We start from the raw sequence: 26,989 nt of genomic DNA on the forward strand, positions 1-26,989 counted from the left end.
TGTGATTGGATTTTTAAGGTAGCTTGAATAATTTTTCAGTCATATTGCTACGATGTCTGCAGTGTGGCAGTTTATAGTGATGTATAGCACTGGGGCATCATGCTGCAAACATGTAGTATGATGTTGCACCCAGTCACATTATCCTGACACCAGGCCGATCAGTCCTAACACTAACCTCTTAATGCTGAGCGTCTAGCGAGGTAGCTGTTAATACCATTTTTGTAAGTCTTTGGTATGACTTGGATGGGGTTTGAACCCATGACCTCCCGCTTCTGAGGCGGACGCTCTAACCACTAGGACACCGGAGTGGTCAGAATGGAATTGTAACAATTACAATGGAAGCAATTTGTATTATGCTTGTTGGGGCATTCCTCACTGATGGCTGTCAGTGACATCATCATGGGAATGTGTAACAGCCACATTTTGTAAGAACAAGGTGTAGTTGGTGAACAATACAGACACTTTTCTGCCATTTCCACTGGCATCATCTCATATGATGTTATTTAAAAAAACTTCCTACAACATACTCACAACATATAAAACCTATATGCAAATCTGATGAAAGCTGCTTGTGTTTCTGAAACACATATTCCATACTGGTGGCAAGAATGTCCAAATCTACATTACAAAAATGAAAACATTACCATCCATCTAGGAGTTGCAAATGTATGAAATCCTCTTGTTGGGTAGTTTTACTAACAGGCTTTACAGCAGGGCCTTCCATTAGATTTAAATGTGGCAGGTAAGTTGACAAAGTAGGGTGGGGGGTTGGGGGGACCTACCCCAATGGGGATAATTCATTTTTTTTTAAAGTAGCATGGTGTAAAGTAAAAGTAGATGGGCTGATAAGGAATCCACTGAATTTACAGACTAAAGGTTCAGACATTTGTTTTTAAGAGAAAAATGAAAGAAGGAAACAATACAACAGATAGTTTAATATGACTTTAATGTTTATTTTCTAGATTTAATTAAGATTATGAATCAGAATCAGTCTCCAACTCCACTGTAAAGTTTATCTATTACTTCTTCTGCTCAGGCACCTGCAAATTAAAACAAAATTGTAATGCTTAAATAAGGTCATATCATCTCAGCACTAGTTACATATGCAGAAGTCATGTTAATCAGCATTATAAAAATGTATGAAATTTTCTTCACTGCACTTGTGCTTCCCTTACTATCGTTAAGCCATGATACAAGATAACTTTGCACTTACTTGTCATTTCTGGCAAGTGGATGGTGCAATCAATTTGCACAAAGATGAATTTATTTCATCCAAATATTTCATGTGAATAAAAATTCCAAATGGAGGCACTTGTCCGATCAGACAAGATATATGCATATTGTAGTTAGCTGGACTCTAGCTCTGATAGTCCTGGGCAATAGGATAAGCTGATTTTGTTATCAGTTTAGAAATGCATCCGCTTTGCAAATACTATGCTTTAAAAGACGAAACTGAATCCAATATTGATGAAATAAGAGTCATTTGGATTACCTTGTTTTTTATCATTCTGCGTTGGTTGGGTGCATATTTGAGGGTCTCTGATATGGTCTCTTCCATTCCATTTGCCTTTGCTTTGCCATTAGTTTTCAAGCAGGCTTCTGCATGAGTAATACAATGTTTTAAAATAAGTTTCACAACAAAGGATGCATTGCATTTTTCTAAATGCCAGCAATAATCAATGGAATATTTTTAAAACATGTACTTTGAAATGTGTCTCAAGTTACTTTATCAATTCATTTAAAAATCTCTGGCAAGTCACATGAAAAACACAATTTAAATCAAGCCATACTTACTTATCAAAACCTGACATATCACAAGCTCTTGAAATGCTTTTTTCCCTTTACGTCCCTTTGGACTATACTCTGGCCAGTCTTTTTGTTTTAAGCTTTTTCATCATCCTGCAGACACTATCCCCAATTGTAAACCTGCCAAGGGAGCTCAAGTAGCATATCTGAAAATAATAATAATAATAATATTACTATTTTTTGATTTTGATATTATTATTAGTAGTAGTATTTCATGATCGATGTGACAAAATATGCTTGTATATAGTTATTTTTTGCCATGGTTTTGCAAGCAAATTTAATTTCTCTAACTTGAAAAAAATTTGATAACATTAACTATGCAACACAATGTACTAATAGCAATTATAAACCAAATTAACCACCGTGAATCTATTAACTTCATAAATGACATTCACTCAAGGATTGAATTAAAGTAGCCACATAATATGTAATAGTGTATATGTAGTAAAATACCTGTTACATGTTCATCTCTAAACATGTTTTGGCCTACATCCGTAAGAAAAAACAGCCGACCACTACATGTTCACCCCACCCCCAAAAATAATTATACAGGCACTGCAGAACTTGCATAATGCATATTGAGGTTCACAACAGCAAATAAAGGTTATAACAGTTTTTTTAAATAGAAAATAAAGCCCCAATTTACCATCTTCTTAGAGAGTTTGGGATTCTCCTCCAACCTCTGGCAAAGGCCCTCTAGTTCCTCCACTGAATCACATGGCATTGCAAGAATTTCTTCTCTATATTCTGTGTCTGGGCCTTGTGTATGAACTTGGAGGGCCAGCTGCTCCAACAAATTCTCAATATTTGTGTCCAGTTTCATAAGTACATTGAACTGGAAATCTGTAACAGATTTGTGATGAAATTAGTTTTGAAAGATCAAGATCATTATTATAAACTCCTTAAAAAGATCTGTACAGTGAACATGGGTTTAACAATGAAATATATTTATGAAATGAAATACATGGTTTTTGTACAGTTTATATGAAAACTTTTCCCTATAATCCTTTATTTTTTTATTCCCTGGATATGTTGTTTCACTGCTGGTGTCTGTAAAGTCTGCATTCAATGTAGATGGTTTAGGCGTCTGACTTACACAAGACAATGGTATACATCAGAAAGAAAAATAAAAAAACCAATGGAATGATGAACAGTCGACACATCAATGAAAAACAATTCATTGTTTATTTGCACAAATAAGTCTTGAACAGTATGTTTTATGACCTATAATTTAATTAATTAACATCTCACAATGTTCTGAAATAACAGTATCTAAGCTATAAGAGCTTGTGTTTTCATGTCATAATCTTCCATTTTGCAAACAAATTTTGATGTTGAATCAATGTATACGACCTTAGCATTGAACACTAACATTCAAAATGTCTACAAGATGACAAGACTATTATCAACTGAAGTGACAACAAACCAATGAGTTTTACGTGCATTGAACATAAGCATTTTTAAATGCTACAAAATGTGTTTTTAGTGTATGGCCACAAATTACCCAACATTTTGTCAAACATAAAACAGTTCTACTACCTTAGATGAGAATTAAATTCATAAATACAGTGTATAATTGACCTACTCGTATTTAGAGAGCTGTAAATGAAATAAGAGATTATATAAAAGTCAACACCTGTAGTATTTGTTTCATTATTCTATAATGTACATTTTTTTTCCATCCTCAATACTTACTACTTGCAGAGGAACTGGCAGAGAGAAATCTTTATATTCTCCACTCCAGAGTGGATGGGGATGGTGATGGTGTTGTCCTTCTGGATGCAGCTAAGAGTATAAAGATTATCACTACTCCTTAATTGCAGTAAAAAAGAAACAAAGAAATCAGACTGGATTTTTTGGCATGTAAACAAAATGCATACTGGTTGCAATGACCACTGTATATAAAGCAGTGATACAATATATCACAAAATGCATTCTTTTTTAACAAAACATCTAATCTCATATATACAGCATCATGAGTAAGTAAGTACTCTTAAACACATCTTATTAAACAGACAGAAAAATAATGAAATTTATACATACTTTTGATAAAGAATTTCCAATTGTGGCATGGTATAAAAGCAATTGATAAAAAATAAAAAGAGACCAGATAAACTAAATAGAACATACCAGCAGGATAAGAGGAAATCTTGGAGTCTGCAAAATACTCTCCATTTCAGGAGGTTTTGGATGAGATGGCTGACCAGAAAGGTTTCCACTTGAGATTTTCATCTTTAAATAATCATCCTAGAGTGCACCAAAGTCATGTGAACTTGATCCAATTCCAACATTACTGCTGCTTGAGTGCTTAGATCCAGTATTGCCTTCACTAACTGATGTTATTAATATCTCTCTCTCATCAGCATGATTTCCATCATTTTTCAAAACTCCCATTGTACAACCTCTGCTGAAGAAACTAACACTACACCATAAGGATTTAAAGAACTACTGCCCGGTTTCTAATCTCCAATTCATATAAAAAATCTTACAAAAGGTTGTTCAATCCCAGCTTGCATCTTGTCTGAATTCAAACAGTCTTTTTAGCAATGTACAATCTGCATATCGCCCTTGCCACAGGACACAAATTGTGTCTGCAAATAGATTACACTCCAGCCCAGTTGATCTATGTTGTGGTGTTGCACAGGGGCCTGTTCTTGGACCTGTTCTCTACACTCTATACACTCAGCTGCTCTCAAGTGTCATAGATCATCATCCAGTGTCTCACCAATTGTACACTGATGACACCCAAATATACAAATCTAGCCACCCAACTGAAGTTGATGCTACCATCCAAGGTGTAGAGATGCGCATTTCTGATGTGAAATCATGGATGACTTGTAACAAGCTGCAGATGAATGATGATAAAACTGAGGCCATTCTGATTACAACACAAAGACTTTCTCATTCACATCCTTTACCTCACACAATAAATATCAGCAACACCAACATTAAATTCACACAATCAGTACAAAACCTAGGTGTTACTCTGGACAGTACTCTCACATTGCACCAACATGTCATGAACATATCCAAGGCTGCATATCTTGAGCTGAGACGCATCAGCTCCATTCTCAGATATCTTTCAGCTGATGCCACTAAAACACTTGTGTGTTCATTACTGCTTTCAAGACTGGACTAAGGTAACTCAATTCTGTCTGGTTCATCTTAATATCTACTGCAGAGACTTCAAAAAGTTCAAAACATAGCTGCTTGGATCATACTTAGAGTACCACAATCAGAGCACACCTCCCCGCTGCTCTGTACCCAACACTGGCTATCCATTCGATCCAGAATCAAACACAACATTAGTTCTCTGTGCTACATTTCACTGACAGACTCTAGTCCAACATACCTATCCGACCTCACCTATGTGTACACACAAGCAAGATACTTACACTCCTCTTCCGACAATCATATACTCATTATTCTCACTATGAAAACAAAGTCACATGGACAGCATTCTTTTGCATACCAGGGCCCAGCAACATGGAATGAATTGCCCACTGAACTTAGACACAAAGACGCAGTGATCCCATTCAAGAGTGCTCTCAAAACTACTTATTCTGACTACAAAAACAAACTTAATGACTTAATAATGTTAACTACCTTAAATATTCTCAGCATGTTTTTTATGTTTTCTAATTTCATGGTGTTTGTTTTTGTAATCATATCATTGTGTATGTTTTTATGTTGTCTAATGTTGCAAAACGCTTAGAGCTTCTAAAGATTAGGCGCTATACAAAGTCCTCATTATTATTATTATTATATTTAGCTTGGATGAATATTTTTTAAATCAGTGGCCATAACTACAAAATGGGATTTTGTTTTATGATCATAAAAGTATGTTGGACACCATCCATGATGTACAATGCTGTCTGACATTTATATGCACCTAAGGTTTCCATCTCAAATATTAAAGCAAAATGCATACCGAATTTGACAGATTGACGAAAATAAAAAAATCAATGCTTACCATTTGAAAAGAGGCAATTGTCACTAGAATATTCTATTCAAAATGATATTAATTTTGGACACAGGGGATACCACCCCCATGTTTTCCTGACTCGTGATATGTCGGCCTATTCTGTGCACAGCTTTAAAAGATGTAATGTTTATCCATCGAGCTATAGAAATGAAATACATTTACTGTAGACTGTTTCTGTCAGCAGTTAAGTTGAGTAATTAGGTCAGGTTTATAGCTAGTTTACAAAATTCAATGTAGAATGCCAATAAATGACAAGATATATTTTTGCAAACTAAAGTGATCTTGAAAAAAGATTAGTAAAGTTTAACATTTTATAAAAAATAAGCTATTATGTGGAAAAGAAACAACAATGAAATAGGATGCAATGTGTTTATGTCTAGTTTTGGAAGGTACCGTCTCTAAGGTACCGTCATAATTGTACCGTAGTTTAATGGGTGGAAAGGCCACTGAAAGGTAAGGGCAGTGCGGAGACCATCGAGTATGTTCCAGAATAGCTGAATCTTTGTAGATACATAGATCCATTCGTAACTTCAGTCCGCAAGCGAAACACTGTACTTCGTATCCCAATCCTGACTCAGGTCCAAAGTAGACAAATCCTGTTCTAGCTAAAACATACGAAGAAGGTAATCCTTCCCTATCCGTAGGCCATTTTTGAAACGTGTCCAATCGACGGGCACAATCACAATAGTTAGGTAAGAAGACTGGAAAATGGTAGGGTTTGAACTTGGAGTTCTCACTGCATTTCTCACTCGATTCTTGCTGTGGCGAAGTCATCCTTCTGGTGGGTGGCTATCCTCTTACAACCAATGTTTTATACCGACATGTCCATACGGCAAAGTAAAGTGGGTGGGAAGCCGCACTCGCTTCTGCTACACGATTTGATAGACTTTTTCCAAGGGTCGACTGACGATGTGGTGTGTGGGTAAACGTACAATCTTGTTGGGTTGATAGGTGGTCACTTTCTCTAGACTGCAAGGCTTCTTTCAATACGCCAAAGTTGACCACTCGACTGGTACGATAATTCAGAGTAAGTCCTTTCACTTTACACTTCGTGTGCACTTCTCTTTGTTTGTCCCAGTATTCGTAGCCGTAATTTTTGGGACCGCCACTGACGAAACTTAGAATCTTGTCATCGGGGTGCTTGTCTGTCCAGGCTCCTAAACGGTCTCCTTCGATGTCAGGGTGCTGTTGACTCGGGTGATCGATATAAATGCAACTGTCCATGTCAAAGTACAAGACACGTTCCCCTAACAGTTCTAAAGCTTCGTACAATTTTAAGCGAGCATGAGCTGTCATGTAAGCTGCAATGATGACATTTCCAAAGGGGTCATCTTCTACAAAGTTCAGATCTTCTTCGTAATTCACCAAGATCAAATCCTCACGAACGACGTCCACGTGTTTCATGAATTTGGCTTTGTCGTGAATCATCTGAAAGTAGCGGGAAGGTTCGGTCAAATACTCCGTCTTGGGTAAACACGGTCATTGTGCCATTTTACCCCACAAGCAATTTAACATCACTTTAGCAAACGATCGCCTGCCTTCGTTTTTCTCAATGTGATCTAAAGTAATGCCTTCTTGTGCCCAGAATTTCTCTCTGAATGTCTTTTGGTCTTCGGGAGTGTGACACCAGGACAGATAGCCACTGGCTTCTTGCTCAGTTTCAAAAAGGCATCCACGTAGTCTGCGAAAATGCCTTTCTGCGTGGGGTCACCCTTGTGGAATTATTGTGTCTTGGGGAAAGTGGCAAATTTCGTACACTTCTAACAGTTGGTATCCCATGTTCAGAGCTTTGAACAATTCTACGCTGACCCATGTCCCCGTCAAGGCCCGTTCTTCCTGGGTGTGATGACAAGGTTGATCTTGGTTGCACGTTTCAGCACAAGTACGGCACAAAGGAAACATAAGTTTGCCTTGGCAATGGCGAGGTAAGACGGGATGGTATAGGTTCGTGGGAGGCAAAACTTTGCACTTGATCAAGCCTTCGTATTGTCGAATGTTTTTTAGGTCGATGTGTTCGGTGAACAATTGTGGGTGCCCTGCAGGAAAGCAACAATATTTGCACACGTAGGGATACAGTGAACACACGTCCAAGTATTTGATTTCTTCTCCTTTCTCTTCGTCAGCTTGGTACAGCAAACAGGTGGCATTGGTCCTTCCTCCGTACAAACTATCACTTGGGTTCAGGGGGTCCATGAACTGGTAACTTTCGATGAGGCGTTTAAACTCGGGATCGGTGTTCAAACGGTGATTGTATTTGTGTTCCCACATTTCCACCACTTGGTATCCTTCCTGTTCTAACTTTAGGCATGGCTGACAAATGGCCTGGTACAAGTCTTCCATGGTTCGTTGTAAGAACTGATTTTTAGTGCCGCGGTCAGGGTAACAGACGGGACATCCGTGAAATAAGCAACCGTTAAACTCGTACATGATCTTGGGGTTTTCTAAGTCCCAGCCATCGACCGAATGCATTCCGATGATCTTTTCGCCCTGTCCGTTGCGGGCATGCTGAATCCATTTGTCTTCCTTGTCGCACAAGTAATGCAACCAGCATGGGGCTTTGACCGAGTATTGACGTTTGACATAGTTGGTCGTTTGAGGACTGATGACAGCCACAGTGTTTTCAAGCATGAATCGTTGTCGGTAGACTAAGGAACACGCTTTGGCAATGGTGCAAGCCTCTTTTAAATGATCAACCCCTCCGTGTTCCATGAACAATTCTCGAAATTTTCCACAGCATCGCCGTAAAATGTCCATGTCGGAACGACGATACTTTAGCATTTCTTCCTGAAAGTCGAAAGGGTCGGAGGCGTGAGCCTGGTACCAAGCGTAGAAAGTTTCTCGTTCGGTACGCATGTTGTCAGGGTCGTAATAGTGAGCCTGAGGCAAATGGGGTAGAACGGCGTGTTGATTGGCTTCTGTATTGAAAAAGTATGGAAAGTACCCTTTAGCCATTTCTGTCATTCCAAACATTTTAGGCATTCGACTCAAAGGCATGGCTAAGTAGCTCATCGAATCTTTAAACTGCACTTGTCCCACTTGCATGAAAATGATTTTGGCTCCGTTCAAAGTGATTTTAGGACGCTCGATGCCACGTTCCATATAACATCTCAAAAGAAACTGTCCATTGTATCCGGAGAAATTGTGAGCCATCACCGTGGCATGGTGATGACAATCTCCATAATAATGTTCCATGTCCTCTTGGCTCCACGTCTTGTCGATGGGGTCTAAGACCCATTGTGTGAAATCGGCTAGTGTGTTCGGTCCCCGAAAGATTTTTTCACGCCCTCCAGGAATCTTACTGCAGTGAGGGCAATAACTCAAGATAGGTTCTTGAATCACTTCTCGCACGCTCGATGAGCCACGCAGAAATTAGGAATGTGAATACCGGTCTCTTGCATGCATTCGAAATCGAAAAAGATGAAATTGCCTTTCTTCTTCTTGTGACCATCCTCTTTCTCTGGTTGGGATTGGTATTTTTGCATGTAGCATTGGTGTTCCAAGTAAACGATGCAGTGACAAATGTGACATTTTTTCTTTCCTGAACGTACGTGTGCCTTGGTACTGTTGATACACAGACCTTGTCCACACATTGGGCACAATCTCAGGAGTTGACAAGCACATTTCTTCTGTGAACTTTGCATCTTCAGATGTTGTTGGTAACAGGCAGGGCTGACAAATGTGCGCAGACAAGCAGGACAATGCACTGGTTCTTGCCCTTCGCTCAGACAGGGTTGAGAGGCCAAACATCCTGAGCATTTCGATCCACAATGTTTGTGTTGCTCTCGATTATTATAACCATCATAAGTCACATTTCTCACAGTAATATTTGTATCCCAGGAATCCAGTGATAGTGGTAATGGTATCGAAATGGTCATCGTGATGATAGAGGTGAATGTATTTTCCATCCTTAAAGTCTTTCCCTCGAAACAACAGAGACCCGCGCACTTCTTGAGGGTGCACTTTCAAGGTGTATCGTGGAGCTAGGGCATCTTGCAATTTTTGCATCTCAGGAATGCCACAGGATGTGTCTTTGGACAGGCATGCTTGTTGTAACAGAAGTTCTGCTTCATTTCGTTGTTTGGCTCGGTTCGATTTTCGAATGTTCTCCCAGGCTCTTTTCCATTCTACCGTGTCGTTCTGGTCGGCATAGGTTCATCCCACCACGATGGCTCGGACTAAACACATGTGGTCTTGAAAATTGTTAATTTGGACAAGACTTGTTTTGGTAATGCGAAGGTTGTTGACCAATAAGGTCTTTCTGCATTGTCCGGTCCCTTGAGGAGGAGAGACGTGGGTCATGTCCAGTGTGGCTTTTCCATCGGTGATGTCAAACTGGTCATTAGATTGTTGCACGTGTTGAATCTTGTCCATGACTTTGGAAGTGGTCAATTCTGCAGGGCTGCTAAACTCGATCCAAACACGGGATTTCAAGCCGTCATGTTGTATGGAAAGTCTCAAGCGATCATCTTCTTTGGGTTGACATTGTCGCTTGAGTGTGGTGAGCAAAGAATCCCACATGTCGGTGATGAACCCTTCTGCTTTCTCTAACAGTACTTCAGACTTGAAATCTTTAAACTTCACTGTGTATTTGTAAGCCGTAGTTCTAAATTTTCTAGAGGGACGCTTTTCCGTCTCTCGAATGTCATAGTACTTTTCAGGGTTGACTAAGGGTGGTAAACTTTGTTTAGAGGGTTTGGATTCTGGTTCACTCATGTCCTCTTCAAAATCACTGGCATGAATTTGTGCCAAGACTTCAGCCCTAGTACAAGGCGATAGATCACGTTTCTGCCTCTTACTTTCTTCTTCTTTCTTCTCAAATGAATTGGATCATTTCATCTCGATAGCAAAAAGTCAAATGACTAATGTTTAAACACCATGGATTAATTTATAGTCATAGCAGACCAGCGTATATAAAGGGTATGTGTCTTGTCCTTTCACTATTCATTTCACTCTCCAACTGAGCACAACGATGGAAGAGACTACCAAGATCGAACGTTTCATCAGAGCTTTGCGAGGGGTCATTAGAAAATTCTCTTCAGACCAGCCGAGGGACTACTCTCCTTCCTTTCAAGATAAAAGTCAAGATACTTGCTATATCTGTCAGAAGAAAGGGCACTGGTCTTCAGAGTGTCCAGACCGTCAAAAAAGAAAAAAAAGGGGTTAGAAGAGACAAAAGTCAAGATACCTGTTATTATTGTCAAGAAAAAGGACATTGGTCACCAGACTGCCCAAAAAAGAAACAAGAGGAGTCAGGAGAAGAGAGGGATTCTTCAGAGGAAGAGGAAGAAGAAGAGGAAGAAAACAGACAGGTGAAGAAAAAGAAACAGGAGAAGAAAAGAAGGGAAGAAAGTGAGGAGGAAGAGGAGGAAAAGACTATGACGGTGAAGAAATTAAAAAAAACAGAGAGTGAACAATGAGACAGAATAAGTCTATGAACTTTTTAAAGTGCTCTGTTGTGAATTGTGAATTGTAAATATTTATAAAAGAATAAATTAATTATAAAAGGTAAGTGTCTTTGGGTTTTGATTTTAAAATAAGAACCTACACTCACGCACACTCATACACAGACAGGTACTATTGGGTAAAATGTTTTTTTTTAGTTATTGGCAATTGAAAGTCTATCTCTTTTTGAGAGACGTGGATGGCCCTGAAAAGGGCCTTTTTTGGTGTAAGGGGTGAGTTTAAACAATCAACTTTAACTGTCTTAAGCCTTTGCCATGACCAAGGCTTACTTCTGGACTGCGTACTGTTGATGATGATTTCGTCGAAATCACTAAGGGTGGTGCAGTAGGCGTAGTCACAGGGTTGGAGTGTTTAGCTTGGGAAGGTCGTATTCTCTTCGGCCGTAATAAAGAAGTCTGATACATTTGTTTCAGACTTCTTAACTCCGCGAAAATGTCTAACAGTACCGTGACCGTTTGATTTTGACACCCTTGTTTCTTTGCTGCTGCGTCTTCTTGTTGTTGTTTTTTTCTTACCTCTTCTTCTTGCTGCTGTTGCTGTAGGAGAAAAGCTTGTTCCGCTTCCTTTTGCTGTTGTATAAATTTCTCCAATTCTTCTTTCTGTCTCTGTCTAAAATTTTCCATGTGCGGTAATGAAGGAGAAGGTGACGAAGGTTCAGGAACAAATTCTTGCAAGGTAAAAAAATCCACAAAATCCCAATTCACCTCTTCTGAAAGTAAGTCTGGGTTCCCTTGGGTAGTCTCCACCATCAGTGCACCCAAACTGATCGTTTTCTGAGTTTCCGTCATGTTGAAAAACTGTCGCTTAGATTGACTGCGTACAGGCGCTAGCGAATCTATATAGACTATGTGACGTCACAGACTGCTCTCTTCGGATTGGACGTGGGCTGACTGAATTTTGTAACGCGTGTTTGGATTGGTCAACAAACTCAATCCGTTTCAATCCTTCCTCCCCCTATAAATAAGTACAGTTCACTGCATTCCTTCACCTGTTACTCAGCACCCCAACATGTGGACCGATGTACAATCTTCAACGCTTGTGTCTTCGATGATGTTCCGGACGGACATATCAATGTATGTCCGATCCAACTGGACAGTTATCCACAGGACAGACACCAGCCTGTGGATGCGAAGAATCTTATGTGGAGCATCAAGGATGCCTCAAAAGAGTCTTAATCTATGGTCCTGCAGTCAGGCGCAGCCTAAGGTCAAGAAGAAGATGTCACAGATGCCCTTTATATTAAGGGTATATTAACATAAAACCAAAGGCCCTTTTCAGGGCCATTCCTATCTCTCGAAAAGATCTTGACTTTCAATTGCCTACCCCTTTTTTTATTTTTTTGTTTAAAAAAATAATAAAAAAATAGAGACCCCTCCCTGTTTCAATTTTCGCCTGTTCCATTTTCATAGACCCATCAGGTCGGGACCTTATTAAAATAGGGTCCCGACCCTGTTCCATTTCCCCTAGTCCCAAGACAGTCCCACGATTTATTCCCCATATTCAATTTCCCTTGTCCCTAGAGTGAATAGTTTTTTTTCTTTCTCCCATGTTAAATTCCCCTTGTCCCTAGAATGGATATTTTTTTTTCTCCCATGTTAAATTACATAGTCCCCAGAGTGGATATGCCCTTTTTAACATGGAAGTTCCCTAGTCCCTAGACCGTCCCTATTCACTACTACCATTGTCATTACCAGCCTGAAACCCAATTTAATGCCATTTTTATAAATTCATTTCAAATAAATATTATGATATAGCTGAAGTGTAAAGTCAAGCAAGTATTCTGTTTGCAGATTTTACATTTTAGATATTATAGTAAAGTCATATTTTCTCTTGTTTAGTAAACTTTATTGCAACTGGTTCCAAAATAGTAAATCTTATTTAATGTTCATTCACTAGAATAGGTATTAATACAATCCCGAATTAACTGTATGGTACTAAAATATACCCTGATCTTGTGTGAGATTGTAATATACAGAACTATACCTCAAGACAACAATAATATATTGAATTTATATTGAATCAAGACTGTCATGGTTATGAACTCCAACTTTATTCAGGTTTTTTCATAATAAATGATCATCTTGTGCTATGGTTGAAAAGAAATCAAAGTTCAGTTTAACTCCATTCTCTCCACATTTGTCAGTTGTTAAGAGGCATACTCATCCTCAGTGTTATAGTAAAATGTAATCTTATTTGGATCAATCTTGGTGGTGTAATATATGAATGGAAAAAGAATATTATCATCCAGATTAAAATATGTTTTATTCAGACTCTACTAAAATTTTTAGTTGGATATGGGTTACGGAGCCTGATGTGTACGAACAAAGCAATGTGTACCATGACCTTTTTAATTTAACATTTTAAACTCCTGCAGAAGAAAGAGATTTTTTAGATCCATTAAACTGTATTAACAAGAACATTTCTTCAGTATGATTTTCAATTACTTAGTATTGACAAAACTCATATTTTAAAGTTGTTGTTTTTTTGTGTTTGGTTTGGCCTTTTATGGTAAACCAACACAAGTAAGTTATTTAGTGCCAAGGCACTTTAAGTATAGTGCCTTGCCCAAGGACACACCATGGTAGCTAACCCAGGTTGGTCTGATGGTAGAATTTGAACCTACCTTATTTCACAGGTCCAGAAAGCTAACCACTGAGCCACTACAGCTCCCCATCTTATAGTGGAATGCTGGTATACTTTATGATCAAGAAGGATGGGTTGGGGTATGCATGTTGCATCTGAAAAAAGTGATGGAATTTTTGTTTACATAATATTTTAGTCATACAATATGAATCATTTTCTATAGATTTAAGATGTATCAGATCAAGTTAAGAAAAATCATATATTCTGTTTCCTGGGAATGTACTAAAATTCACTGTTATTGTTTGATTGTTTGGTAGTAAGCTTACTTGGTATTTTTTTCTTTTTAACTTGAATACCTAATTTGTTAACATCCTATTCTAAATCTTCAGAGTTCTGTCTATTAAGTGACAACTGTTGATACATGTAGGGAAGTTTTTGTTTATATCTTTTGATTTTTGTGATTCTGGAAGTTGCAGTATTTGTTGTTGTATTATTAACCATTTCAGTAATTTAATGAATGCAGAGTATACTGCTCTATAAGTGAAATTTAAGTGAAAATAATGTAAAAGTATGTTTCACTGCAAATATAAATTGTTTAAAATAATATATCATTTATCATATGACTATTCAATTGTGGTAACTAGTATTCCATCCAATATCTATATATTAAAATATGTCTTTTCATACAGCTGGTGATCATTTAGATACAAGTCCAATTGAACATAATCAAATTATCAATGCAGGTGTTTTTATTAGTAGTAGTATTGCAAGTATAAGTGTTAGTATTAAGATTTCATATACATGTACAGGTATGATAAGTGTATCATAATGTTTAAATGATGCTCCTTGTTACAACATAAAATATGTTCATTGAAACAAATGGTTCACTGGTAAATTGGCAGCAAAGGTCTTCACTGAATTATGTTGCATAAACTATTTTACAATAAAACATATACGATGCATCTCAATTATGATGAATGTGAGGAGGATTAATAATAATGCAATTTAAGTTATCTTCATAAGTTCTAGCAGATGTGTAATTTTTATGTGGTTCATCATCAGTTTGAAACTGGTCTATGATTTCTGGATCTGGACATATCTGGTCCCCTGCTGTTGTGCTGCTATGGTCTTTACAGTTCATTAGGATATCAGTTACACTTGGTTTACATTTAGAACCCCATGGGATGGAATGCCCAGTTTGAAACTGAGAGAATGGTTAATTATCCATAATATAACTCCTGCAGTTATTATTAGGTTTGATATCAAGGTCTTTCTTTAAAAGCTTTTCAACTCAGGTTCTGTTCTACCATACAGATAAATAAAGTCAAATTCAAGGCTTTCAGATTTGTCCAGTTTGTTTCATGTGTTGCGGCAGACAGACTGTATATTGCCACTGTACCATATAAATATCAGTGCTTAGTCTGCTCTCAGTGGCTGTGGTTTGATTAGTTACAAGTGTCATCACATGTGACTAATTATTGACCAATGTAATGAAACTTGTATAATTAGAAGGCTGTATTTAAAAACTCTAAAGATCTTAAAAAGAAAATTGGATCGGGGTAAGTAAAACCTTTTACTCTGACCATTTGGCTAGAAAATAATTTTTAATAAGTTTAAATTGGATAATAGTAATATAATAATTAATTACACAAATCAGAATAAAAGCTATTTGCATATCCCCTTACAGCTGTTGCTTTTTCATAGTACTAAGTAGAATAAAGTATAGTTAAGATAGCTTTAAGCTAGAATTAAACTCAAATAAATTGCAAGAAATCAAAACAAACCCAGGATTAAAACTAAAGAAATATCCCGTCATATATACCTTACATCAAATAAAGAACTCAAGATGGATAACAACAAAATTAATGTCACATCATCAAATAGTTATCTCAGCTGCATGGTCAACCTAAAGGCAGATAAACTAAGGCAAACTTACTCCGAAGCAGTCTCATCCCCCCTAAGAGAAAAACGACAGATACAGTTCTTAACGCCAATTTTCAACTCGACCCCAACTGACTCGATGAGTAGACTCTACCTGTCACCAAGCGTAAACGAGAATGTGGACAATCTACCGAGTAACCGCAAAACTACATCCGACATGAGTACCCAAACTGAGGAACAATACTCAACAAGCACAAAAACAACCCAGACCACGCTGGTTAAAAACACTAGCAGCCAGGGGACTCAAACTGAGAACCTACTAGATGAAACAGAACGCCCTCACCCTACCACAAATAAAGCAGTCACACACGACTCAACAAAAGGTAAGAATAATAGGAAAACCAAATCCCAAATACCAGTTAGAAAGAATAAGGAACACACTAACTGTCAGAATACAAGACCCAGCAAGCCGGTTATGGACAACGAAACAAAGTCAGCTAAAGAGACAAACACCAGGGGAAAAAAGACCAGTCTGCAAAATATCCAAAACAAGAAACACCCCGCTGAACTGACTCTCTTCGTCAAGGGAGTAAATTCCAAAATAACGAAGTTAGCCTTTAAAACCATAGCATGGCAATTGAACAAACATCACCAAGGAGAATTCACGCCTAAAAGCACTAGAGACGACTTGCTGATAATCAAATGCACCACTGAACAACAGATTGCCAAATATATGGAAATTGAAAGAATAGGCCAAATAAATGTTCAGGTCACTAGACACAACAGAACAAAACAACACATAGACCCAAACCCCCCAAAAACACACAACAAAGGAGTCATATACGTATCAACTCAAAATAAAACCAATGAAATAGTAGACTACATAAGGAGTAAAGGACAGGAAGTAGAGAAAGCAATCCGCCTAAAAACAAGAAGGGGAAAGGATAGCAATGCAGTGGTACTCTTTTTTAAGGGCACCACCCCAGAAACTATCAAAATAGCCGAAAAACTCAAGGCTAAAAAAATTTTTGCTTTCAAAAACAAACCACGGTTCTGTGGCAACTGCAAAAATTGGGGGCATTACTCTAAGAGTTGCGGAAACCTATTCCGGTGCAATCAATGTGGTCTTCACCACCCAGACCGGAAAACATGTAGCGCCACCAATCAGCACTGCGCTAACTGTAGTGGTAACTACAAACCAAACCACCCAGAATGCCCCAGGGCTCTTAGAGAAGCCCTATTAGTCGAATATATGATCTCCCATGGGGTAAACTATAAGCAGGCCAAAACAAAAATCAGGATACCAAAAACAAAATAAATAGGTAGCACCCTCACTGGTAGGAAACACGCATAAAATGAAAACAACAGTAAATTAAACAAACTATTAAGACTTTTTGCACTAGAGATGGATTCCAGAGCAGAAATCAAAATATGGCAATGGAATGCACGCGGCCTTAGGGCCCACGCTGACCAACTAAATAACAAAATACTTCAACAGGAAAGAAAACCAGATGTTATATGCATACAGGAAACCCACCTAAATGATACCTCATGTATCCCAAACATCATAGGCTACAACACCAAATACCTAAAGCATCGATCCCCCACAGCAAGAGGAGGGGGGTTAGCAACCTTTGTTAGAGATGGAATTACATCAGAAATGCATAAATTAACAGATAGTAGACCGCCCAATGACTTCGAAATACAGATAGTCAAAATAACCGCTCAAACTAAGCAGGTACTAATCGTTAACCTCTATGAAACAAATGAGCAGCGCAATTTAAGTGCAGACGAAACAATCAAAATGATTAAAGACTGTGGAGAATGGGTGGTAATATGCGGGGACTTCAATGCGCACAATGAACTATGGGGGAGTCAAAAGACGGACATTAAAGGAAAAATTGTAGAAAAATGGGCACAAAAATGCAACTTAGTTTTTCTAAACAACGGAATGCACACCCGGATAGATGACAGAACAGGCCACACATCAGCAATAGACCTATCTCTATGCACACCAAGATTAGCAGGCATTTCTGATTGGCAAGTTGATGAAAGCGACCCTATGGGAAGTGACCATTACCTTATAAATATAGAAATACAAATTAGAATACCTCAAAATAAAGCGTCCTTCACACCAAGATGGAAATACGAACAGGCCAACTGGATTAGGTTCAAACAGATAGGTGACTCAATCGACCCAGAAACAATATATCACCGGGACATTGACACCTTTAATGACAAATTAATAGAAACCATTAACACAATGGCCCAAGAAACAATTCCTAAAACTAAAGGAGTAGCACCCAAACCCACGGTGCCCTGGTGGAATAATGAATGTAAGATAGCAATTAAAGAGAAAAAAAGAGCTCTAAACAAATTCAAAAGAACTAAAAATAATAGGGACTTTAACTACTACAAGGAAAAGGAAAAAACTGCCAAACAAACTATTATGATAGCTAAACAAAACTCATGGAGAGAATTCTGCTCAAAACTAGATATTAACACAAAATCGAAGGAGGTGTGGCAAAGAATTAAAAAAATGAGAGGCAAAACTAAATCAATAACCCCCAACATACCTGGACAAAACAACAAACATAAGGCAGAATTATTCGCAAACTATTTCGCCAACATGTGCAGCAATCCCAACTTAGAGGATAAGTTTAAAAATCATAAAAGGCAATTTGAGGAAAGCAACTCTGACAACATAAAGGAAGCAGGAAATAATGACGGCCCATTAAACCTTCCGTTTACAGAAGCCGAATGGAGAAAGGCCCTCGCCGGCAAAAAGACCACATCCCCCGGGGAGGATACTTTGGGGTATGAAATGTACAAGAACCTACCCAAAAAACTTGTCACAATTGCACTTAACCTCATTAATAAAATATGGGAAACCGGTACCATACCTATAAGATGGAAAAAGGCAGTAGTGGTCCCGATTCTTAAGCCTGGAAAACCCTCAAGCGATATAAAATCATACAGGCCCATATCACTAACAGACAATATATGTAAAATAATGGAAACTATGGTAAACAACAGGCTGAAATACCATTTAGAAAGCAAAGGACTACTAGCTAATACACAGAGCGGGTTTCGCAACTACCGAAGCACAACAGACCAACTCATGAGACTAGAAACCGCTGTCAAATTAGCATCTAGAGAAAAATTTTAAAAATCCAGATATGTTACAGCCATCTTCTTAGACATGGAAAAAGCATATGATCTAATGTGGACTAAGGGACTGATAAGTAAACTTAAACCATACGGAATAACTGGCAATATATACAAACTTATTGCTAACTTCCTAACCGATAGAAAGATACAAGTCAGACTAGGACAAGACTACTCCGAACAATACAAACTGGAAAATGGCACGCCACAGGGAAGCGTAATCAGCCCAACTTTATTTAATATAATGATAAACGACCTGGAAACAGCGGTAAAACCCAACCACCTTGACTTATCCCAATTCGCCGATGACAGCGCCGTATGGAAAACTGGCAACCCGGCCAGCAGAGAAACGACCAAGCACTTACAAAAAGGACTAAACGATATAGGAAATTGGACAGATAAATGGGGATTTAAATTGTCACCTCTAAAAACAGTAGGCATAGTTTTCAATCCGGGAGGTGGCCACCCCCCACCCACTCCAAACTTAACCCTAAAGGGGGTACCCATCAAATTCGAAAAACAAGCGACACTCCTAGGTATGGTATTCGACCACGAACTCACGTGGGCAGCTCATATCCAAGAACTCGTAACGAAGTGCAAACGAGACATCAACCTCCTCAGAAACCTCAGAGGGGTGAATTGGGGGGCTGATCAAAAAACACTCGTTACCCTATACAGAGCACTTATAAGAGCAAAACTGGACTACGGTTGCCAGGTATATGGAGCGGCGAACGCCACGTTACTAAAGAAACTAGACACAGTCCAATCAAAAGCGTTAAGGGTATGCACCGGCGTCCTAAATGGTACCCCCACACAAGATATCTTAATAATAGTAGGAGAACCCCCGCTAGACCTAAGGCGGAAGGAATTGATGCTGCGATACTCGACTCGAATATCAATACACCAACCCAACCACCTCACGCTACAAGCCCTCTTAGCATGCGACAAACCATTCGATACAAAAGGAAAAAAATAAAAAAATACCTAGTGGGAAAATAATTATAGAATTAAAAAGGAAATTTCAAATCGCAAATATCAACCCAGAAAAAATAAGGTACTACCCAGACCCCCCGTGGACCTGTCCCACACCACAAATAGATCTTAGCTTACGTAAACTAGGACAAAAACAAAATGACCCGATAGGACTAAGAGCATCAATACTAACGTAAATTGACAACAAATACGAGACATACACGCAAATCTTCACAGATGGATCAAAAACCAAAAATCCAAATAAAACTGCAGCAGGGATAGTGATCCCAAAATTAGATGTCGCCGTTGGAAAAAGACTCCCAGACCAATGCGCTATATACACGGTAGAATTCATGGCAATACTAATGGCATTAACATATGTAAAAACATACCCCACAACTAAGGCAGTCATTCTAAGCGACTCTTACAGTGTACTACAATCGTTAGCAATGGACCAATCCAAGAGCAGACCTAATATGATTAATCATGCAAGATCGCTACTTAAAGAGATTGAAATAAACAACAAACACGTTGAATTCGTATGGATACCCTCTCACATCCTAATCCCAGGCAATGACAAAGCAGATGCAGAAGCAAAAAACGCCACAAACGAACCAAAAGCCCAAAATATAGCATACAGCGTCACTGAAATCAATAGCATTATCCGGGACAAGATCAATGACATGTGGCAAGAGCTATGGGAAAAATCGGATGCAAACAGTCTAATACACACGATGATGAAAAAAGTAAGTAGAAAAGTCGAAAGTCCGACCTTCAAAAATCCATACGATATAACAATAATAAATAGAATAAGAACAGGTAAAACACTATTGGCAGGATGCGCAGGGAAACACATAAAAAGGGGACCAACCGAAAACTGCCCCTACTGCCCAACTCCAGAAACAATCGCACACTCAATAAATATATTCCCCAAATACAACCAGGAAAGGGCCGAACTAAAATCTCAACAGGAACAAATAGGAGAACGGTGGACATACCCGGAGTTACTTGTGGCAAAAAGCAATAACATAGGAATGACCTATAATAACATCATGACATTCATTAACAAAATAGGCAAAAGGGGACAAATCTAAACCGAATGAAGGGTTGGGTATAAAGAGAGACCATGTAAAGAAATTAAAACCAATAAACCTAAAAGATCGAACCAAAAAAGAAAAAAACCAATCAAAATATTACAAATCACTGTTTGGGAATTGTGACGGCCGGCTCGGGCTAGTGGGTTCACAGACTGACGCCGCCGCTCATAACCCGAACAATAAAAACCAGATAAGGACGAATATTACAAAATCACTGTTTTGGAATTATAACGGCATGCTAGGCCCCGTAGGTTCAAAAAAAAAAAAAAAATAAAAAAAAAGGAAAAAAATAAAAAAATAAAAAAAATATTAAAAAGTAAATCAAAGACCAGTCAAAATATTACAAATCACTGTTTGGGAATTGTGATGGCCGGCTCGGTATCATGGGTTCACAGACTGGCACAGCCGATCATAACCCGAACAATAAAAACCAGATAAGGACAAAATATTACAAAATCACTGTTTCGGAATTATAACGGCATGCATGTAGGTTAAAAAAAAAATAACAAAAATATAAAAAAATAAAAATAAAAAAAATATACATTAAAATAAATCACAAATAGCTAAGCTAAACAAAAATAACAGGTAAATAGCCAAGTGGTCAAAGCGAAGGGAAACAAAGGCAATCAAACCACCTCCCTCGAAGAAAACATCTCACGGCGAACATGGCAGTATCAAAAGGACGAGAAGACCAAAACAGAAACGGACACGGGATAAGGCAGAAAGAGCTGAAATAAAGAAGAGCAGGAAAAGGCACAGAATGAAGTTAAACGTCCTAAGGCAGTAAAAGAAGAAAGAACAGGACACTTGCAGACCTTGGGGAATGAAGGCAGAAACAATGAAAAGAGTATGCCTCAAATAATCAAACCACCCACACCCCCCAGTATGAAAAGAATTGCCTTCCCGAAATCAAACAAAATAAATAAGGCCACCCCCCCCACACATCTACTTATAAGTGTGAATGAGAAAGTGAGCGTGAATGTGTGTTGTCGGGATATGTGGGAAAAGCAGAAAAACGAACAAAAATGTCTATAGCCATCACACAAATATAGCATACACACTCCCTACCCACCTTTTTTTTCTTTTCTTTTTTTTTTTTTTCTTTTTACAAACAAATTTTACCACATAGGGCTTTCATTCTGACCCACGAAAGCCCTCTTTTGACCAACAACTTACTGGCCCTGAAACACACTGATTGGTTTAAAGCCACATGTACGAAATACTTAACCAAATTGAGATCTCCAAAACAAAATAAAGGGCTACTAAAAGCCTACTAGATGTGAAAAAATTTTCGGAAAATTCAAGTACGCAAAGTACACAAAATTTAATAGACCTTACAAAAGATAGGAAAATTCACAACTCAGGAATATCTGAAGCGTATGTGACAATCACATGTTTGGCAAGATAGTACAGGAATAGCCCAATAAATATAGGGAACTGGGCATTGATTGCAACGAAAATTTAATAATACTGCTGCTGGTGTGCTTCGGTTACTGCCTGAAATGAGAGAGGAAGGAGATGCAGGATGCAGAAACAGACCACCAACGGAGTACAGCGATGGAGAAGGTTGCAGCGACGAGAGCCTGGGCGGGACCTTTTGGGGCACCTGGGCTTCGGCTTGCTTGCTTGGGGGCATTGTATAAGTAGCGGTTAATCGCTAAATTCAAAAAGTACACAAACGTGTACAAACTAAACAGTCGCACATACCGAAAGGTGCACGCGACTTTAATCCAATGAATGAATGAAATGTGTGCTAGAGGGTAGGGTTAGCAGTTATACTCCCAATTATGTTTGTGATGAGCAAAAGCAGCTGCACAAATTTGAGCTTTTAGTTTGGTTCTGGTAGGGTCAAAGGATGCAGGTACATTTTACATTCATTTTTTACTAGAAATAGCTATTTTCAATATTTTTCTGTGACAAGGCAACTAAAAGAATCAGTATGTGCCTTATGCATGAATAAAGTTCACTAGTACTATAACAAATTAGCATACTTTTCATCACCCCTCTACCATCAAGATTTTTTTATATTTACCTCTGTAGCAGACACAAATAAAAGTCGGCAGCTCATTTGCAGACTAAGTTACGCATATGATCTCCAATGCTCATCTAACTGTGACAGGCAGTCACCAACAAGCCAACCTATTTCCATGCCTAACTCAAAGTAAATCTGAACCACATTATAGATTTAGCTTATGTGTAAATTTATAAATGCTAGTCTTGTGATAATTAGGTTCATGCCTTCTACCTTAAAAATTAGAGGGATGTCAAAATACGAAACTATCCAGTGAGACCTATGATGTTAATTTTAATCCCTATGGGATTTGTGACATAAAAAACCCAAATGCTTTATGTATTAAAAGGTAACTAATGGGGGCAGGATCTGCAGTGAATCAATGGTTAGTATGCTAGACTCCTGATAAAAATGTTTGTGTTAAAATCCTGTTATCAAGTCAACCAGGTTACCTACTGCAATGTACCCTTGCCTTACTCCAATTCCCTCAGTACTCAGTAAACAACTAGTGTTGCTGTACATAACAAAACCAGTCCATATTGATTTTACATATTTTACTAAATCCTGACAAAAATAATTCTCTAAATAAAGAATGATTAATATGTGATGGTCTCGCATGTAATCAAACTCTTCCAAGCTTTTAATGATATGAACCGATTTATCAATGTTTATCAAATTTGCATGAAAAACTATTTCTTATTTGTCATCAAATATGTTCAATGTTTTTATCATATAAGCATTTCTGCTACATTAGATCAAAATAATCTTTTTGTCAGAAATAGAGCCCTTATAGTATTTGCAAGGTCAACCAATCAGATGCAGAATTTGAGTTTAATATGAATGAATATTTTTTTTTACAAAATTGCTCTTTTGCTATATCTTGATGAGATAAATCTATTCACCAAGTCTGATAAAATTAATGAGAAATAGTTTTAAGAGCAGTAGCAAGAATGGCTAGTGAGATGTAGAACCACCACATTATATGCATAGATTTTGCTTATAGCCTCAGACATACAAGCAAATAATTAAACAAGTCAGATCTAAATTGGATCATAAACACTGTTGTGCAAATCATAAGAAACTCTGCCAATCAGATGCAAGGTCACTTCACTACCATACCTTTATCACACTCATAATAAGCATCATTGTGAAACTTGACTATATAAGCCCAATGGCCAAGTATGATCAAACTTGAATCAGCAGTAGTGGTTATAACCTCATGTATTTGTATGCATCTTCACTTCTTCAATCTAGATCTCATTTATATAAGCATGTATTCTACGTTTAGTAAAAACTGCACTACATGTATAAATATTGCATGCGGTGGTAATATACTCAGATGAAAGATCACCTTATTATTATTAATGGTTAACACTCATCAAACTTCAAGGACAACTTAATGATTTTAGCCTATATTGTGGAAGTATGGCTTTTAGGCTGGTTAAAAAACTCAACTAATCTTATACATGATCACATGTATATACTTGGATTTTGCTCATTATTAGATTTATCCAAGATGTTGATTTAAGCCCAAAACCAAGTTTTATATAAACAAATTGATCAGAACTATGGACTCCAAAGTAGCTAATTTCTTACTGTTGAAAGACACAAGGGGATGTGAAATAAATAACACACTCTGGACCATTACATAAACCCACTTAGCCTTTTGACCAGTTGAGATAAAATATCAACAATAATGTTAAATAAGATTGATAAATTATGTTTTCTCACATTACCTCTAGCCCTTTTCAACATGGATGGTATTTTTCTTCCACATATGTCAGCTCTTAATTAGTGGCCCTTTCCCATCATGAATGTTGTAGGTGAAACTCTCAGAATTAGGCTTTTTAATTTATATCTGTAGAAGAAAAAAACTATTGGTCTGCATATATCAATGTCACCATTTCTGTATTAGATTAAAATACCATATGTGTGTGTGTGTGTTAATTTTAGAATTTAAGCAAACTTGTCTCCATGTGTTTATTTTAAAACTGATGATGATAACACATAACAGGTTCAATGGATAAAATGTTATTTCTTACTTCTTACAACTGCTCATTATATCTGAATTTACATTCAATGTTTGTTTTAATTAACATATTTGGGATAATGGGCAAATTATTTATTTTGTAGTTTATCATTATATCATTTACCAGTCTTTTATCATTCAAATATGTAAAATATAGTACCATTATACTGACTTCATATTCTATATGATATCCCAGCAATACATATTAAGCAGATAAGTGCAAATAAAAATGTTTAGAATGTAAAATTTACTCCAAGCTCAAAGAAGATCAGCAAAAGATAATATCCAACAAATTACCAAACAAAAAGCGAAGTTAACGCAGTTACCTTTATTATGACGTCTCCAACACCAACGGTACTGTACAGCTACGTCTTCTGAGTTTTACCGTCATCTTGTCTTTCAAACCAGAATTAATTTCTTGAGCTCTTACAAAATGAAGAAACTTTTAAATACTATAATTTAAGCAGCTTCTTTACATGCCATCAGATAAATTATAGCACAGTGTTATGTCTGTCAGCAAAACGCAACTTCACATTTGGACGGCGCGCTCTGTGGGCATCGCCGACACAGCAACTGACATGAATTCTCTATTAGCAGACAATGATTCGGAATAAATCCTTCGCAAATCTAACATTCTCGATTTTTCATAGTTCCACTTTTCATTGTTGCATCTGTTTGATTGTACAATTGCTAATGATGTTCAATGAATCAACTTCAATTCATCTGCTGTCTGAAATCCCGGTTCAGTTGGTATTTTCTTCCGCGCATGATGCCGTGTAAATAAAAGATCGGTCGACATTCAAAGTGGTTTAGGTTAATTTATTATTTTTCTTTATTAAGGTCATTTGCAGAAAGTGTTTCGCTAGGGTGAGAAAAAAAAAATATAACAAAAAGAAAACTTTCTTTTCCAACGCTAATACTGTATATATTTCAATTTGTGATTGATGCTATAAATAAAAAAAAATGATAATAAAGCATTTTAGCCCGTGGCTTCGGCACGGCACTCGTTTTTGTGGGTTTTTTAAAATGTTGTTAGTGTTGTTTTGGGGTTGTTTTTTGTGTGTGTACCACACTAAAAAACATACCAGGTATTAGGCCTAACGTAGGAAAAGAAATTATCCTCTATTTATTACTATTCTTACTGTCAAATGACGCAAAAGTGATCAAATTGCTATTAAGATTTTGTTTTGTATAACACTTACCGCTCGTTTTCCTCGAGATAAAGCAGCCACTTCAAAATGATTATAAAATCTGTGACAGATAAAAAATGTGGTTTAAATAATTCGTAATCGCCTGCCTTAAAATACTGTAGGAATTTGCTAATGTATTTCATGGCCCTCGTTTGAATAGATACCAACGATCATGTATATCGACCAAAATTTGTATATTCCTGCCCACAATCATGTATTTTGTATTAAACCGTATATTACACGAGCGCTCTGTGGCAAACTCGGGGGGGGGGGGGGTCTCTATTATACCCAGAGGCGTAGCTATGATATTTTGCGCCCGGGGACGAACTATAAAATTGGCGCCCCAGCCCCCTCCCCGTTTAATCACATTTTTGAATATTACCCTTGTTTACTTATTATAATGTAACGTTGTAAGCCTCATTTTGGCGCCCCTGTACCTTGGCGCCCGGGGACATATGTACTCCCCTTCCCCCCCCCCCCCAGCTACGCCTCTGATTATACCTGCTGTATCAGTTGAGAAATATATTGAACAGATCAGGCCCCAATACTCTCGCTCTGAAAAACATTAAAATAATTATATGCAGAATATCGGTAGGTCTCCCTCTTGCCGAAAATGTCAGCACCATATATATTTTGCAAGTAATGTAATGGGTATAATAACACACACACACACACACACTTTTTTGGGAGTGGGGGGGGCAACGGACAGATGCCCCATTTCCCAAAAAAAAATAAAAAGTATTTTATATTTGTGTGTTTCCCCCTCAGATGTGTTCTACGTTTTATTAAAGCAAAATTTTATAT

General features: G+C 37.7%; 1 long non-coding RNA gene across 6 annotated transcripts; it reads right to left on the reverse strand.

The window, feature by feature from the left end:
• Positions 1-929: 929 nt before the first annotated feature.
• On the reverse strand, positions 930-26,181 carry LOC149789712 (uncharacterized). 6 transcript variants are annotated; one of them, XR_016423709.1, is made up of 8 exons: positions 25,322-26,181; positions 24,703-24,824; positions 13,878-13,992; positions 3,502-3,591; positions 2,453-2,649; positions 1,795-1,952; positions 1,493-1,599; positions 930-1,040 (listed from the first exon to the last, which is right to left on the reverse strand). It is a non-coding gene; the product is annotated as an uncharacterized LOC149789712 (long non-coding RNA). The 6 variants fall into 6 exon arrangements; XR_016423706.1 differs by having other exon boundaries at positions 25,322-25,771; XR_016423710.1 differs by lacking the exons at positions 13,878-13,992; positions 24,703-24,824; positions 25,322-26,181 and adding an exon at positions 3,937-5,477.
• Between the last annotated feature and the right edge of the window lie 808 nt (positions 26,182-26,989).

This window comes from Sinohyriopsis cumingii, chromosome 10, assembly GCF_028554795.1.
Source record: "Sinohyriopsis cumingii isolate HCF-2022 chromosome 10, ASM2855479v2, whole genome shotgun sequence".
NCBI classification, from domain to species: domain Eukaryota; kingdom Metazoa; phylum Mollusca; class Bivalvia; order Unionida; family Unionidae; genus Sinohyriopsis; species Sinohyriopsis cumingii.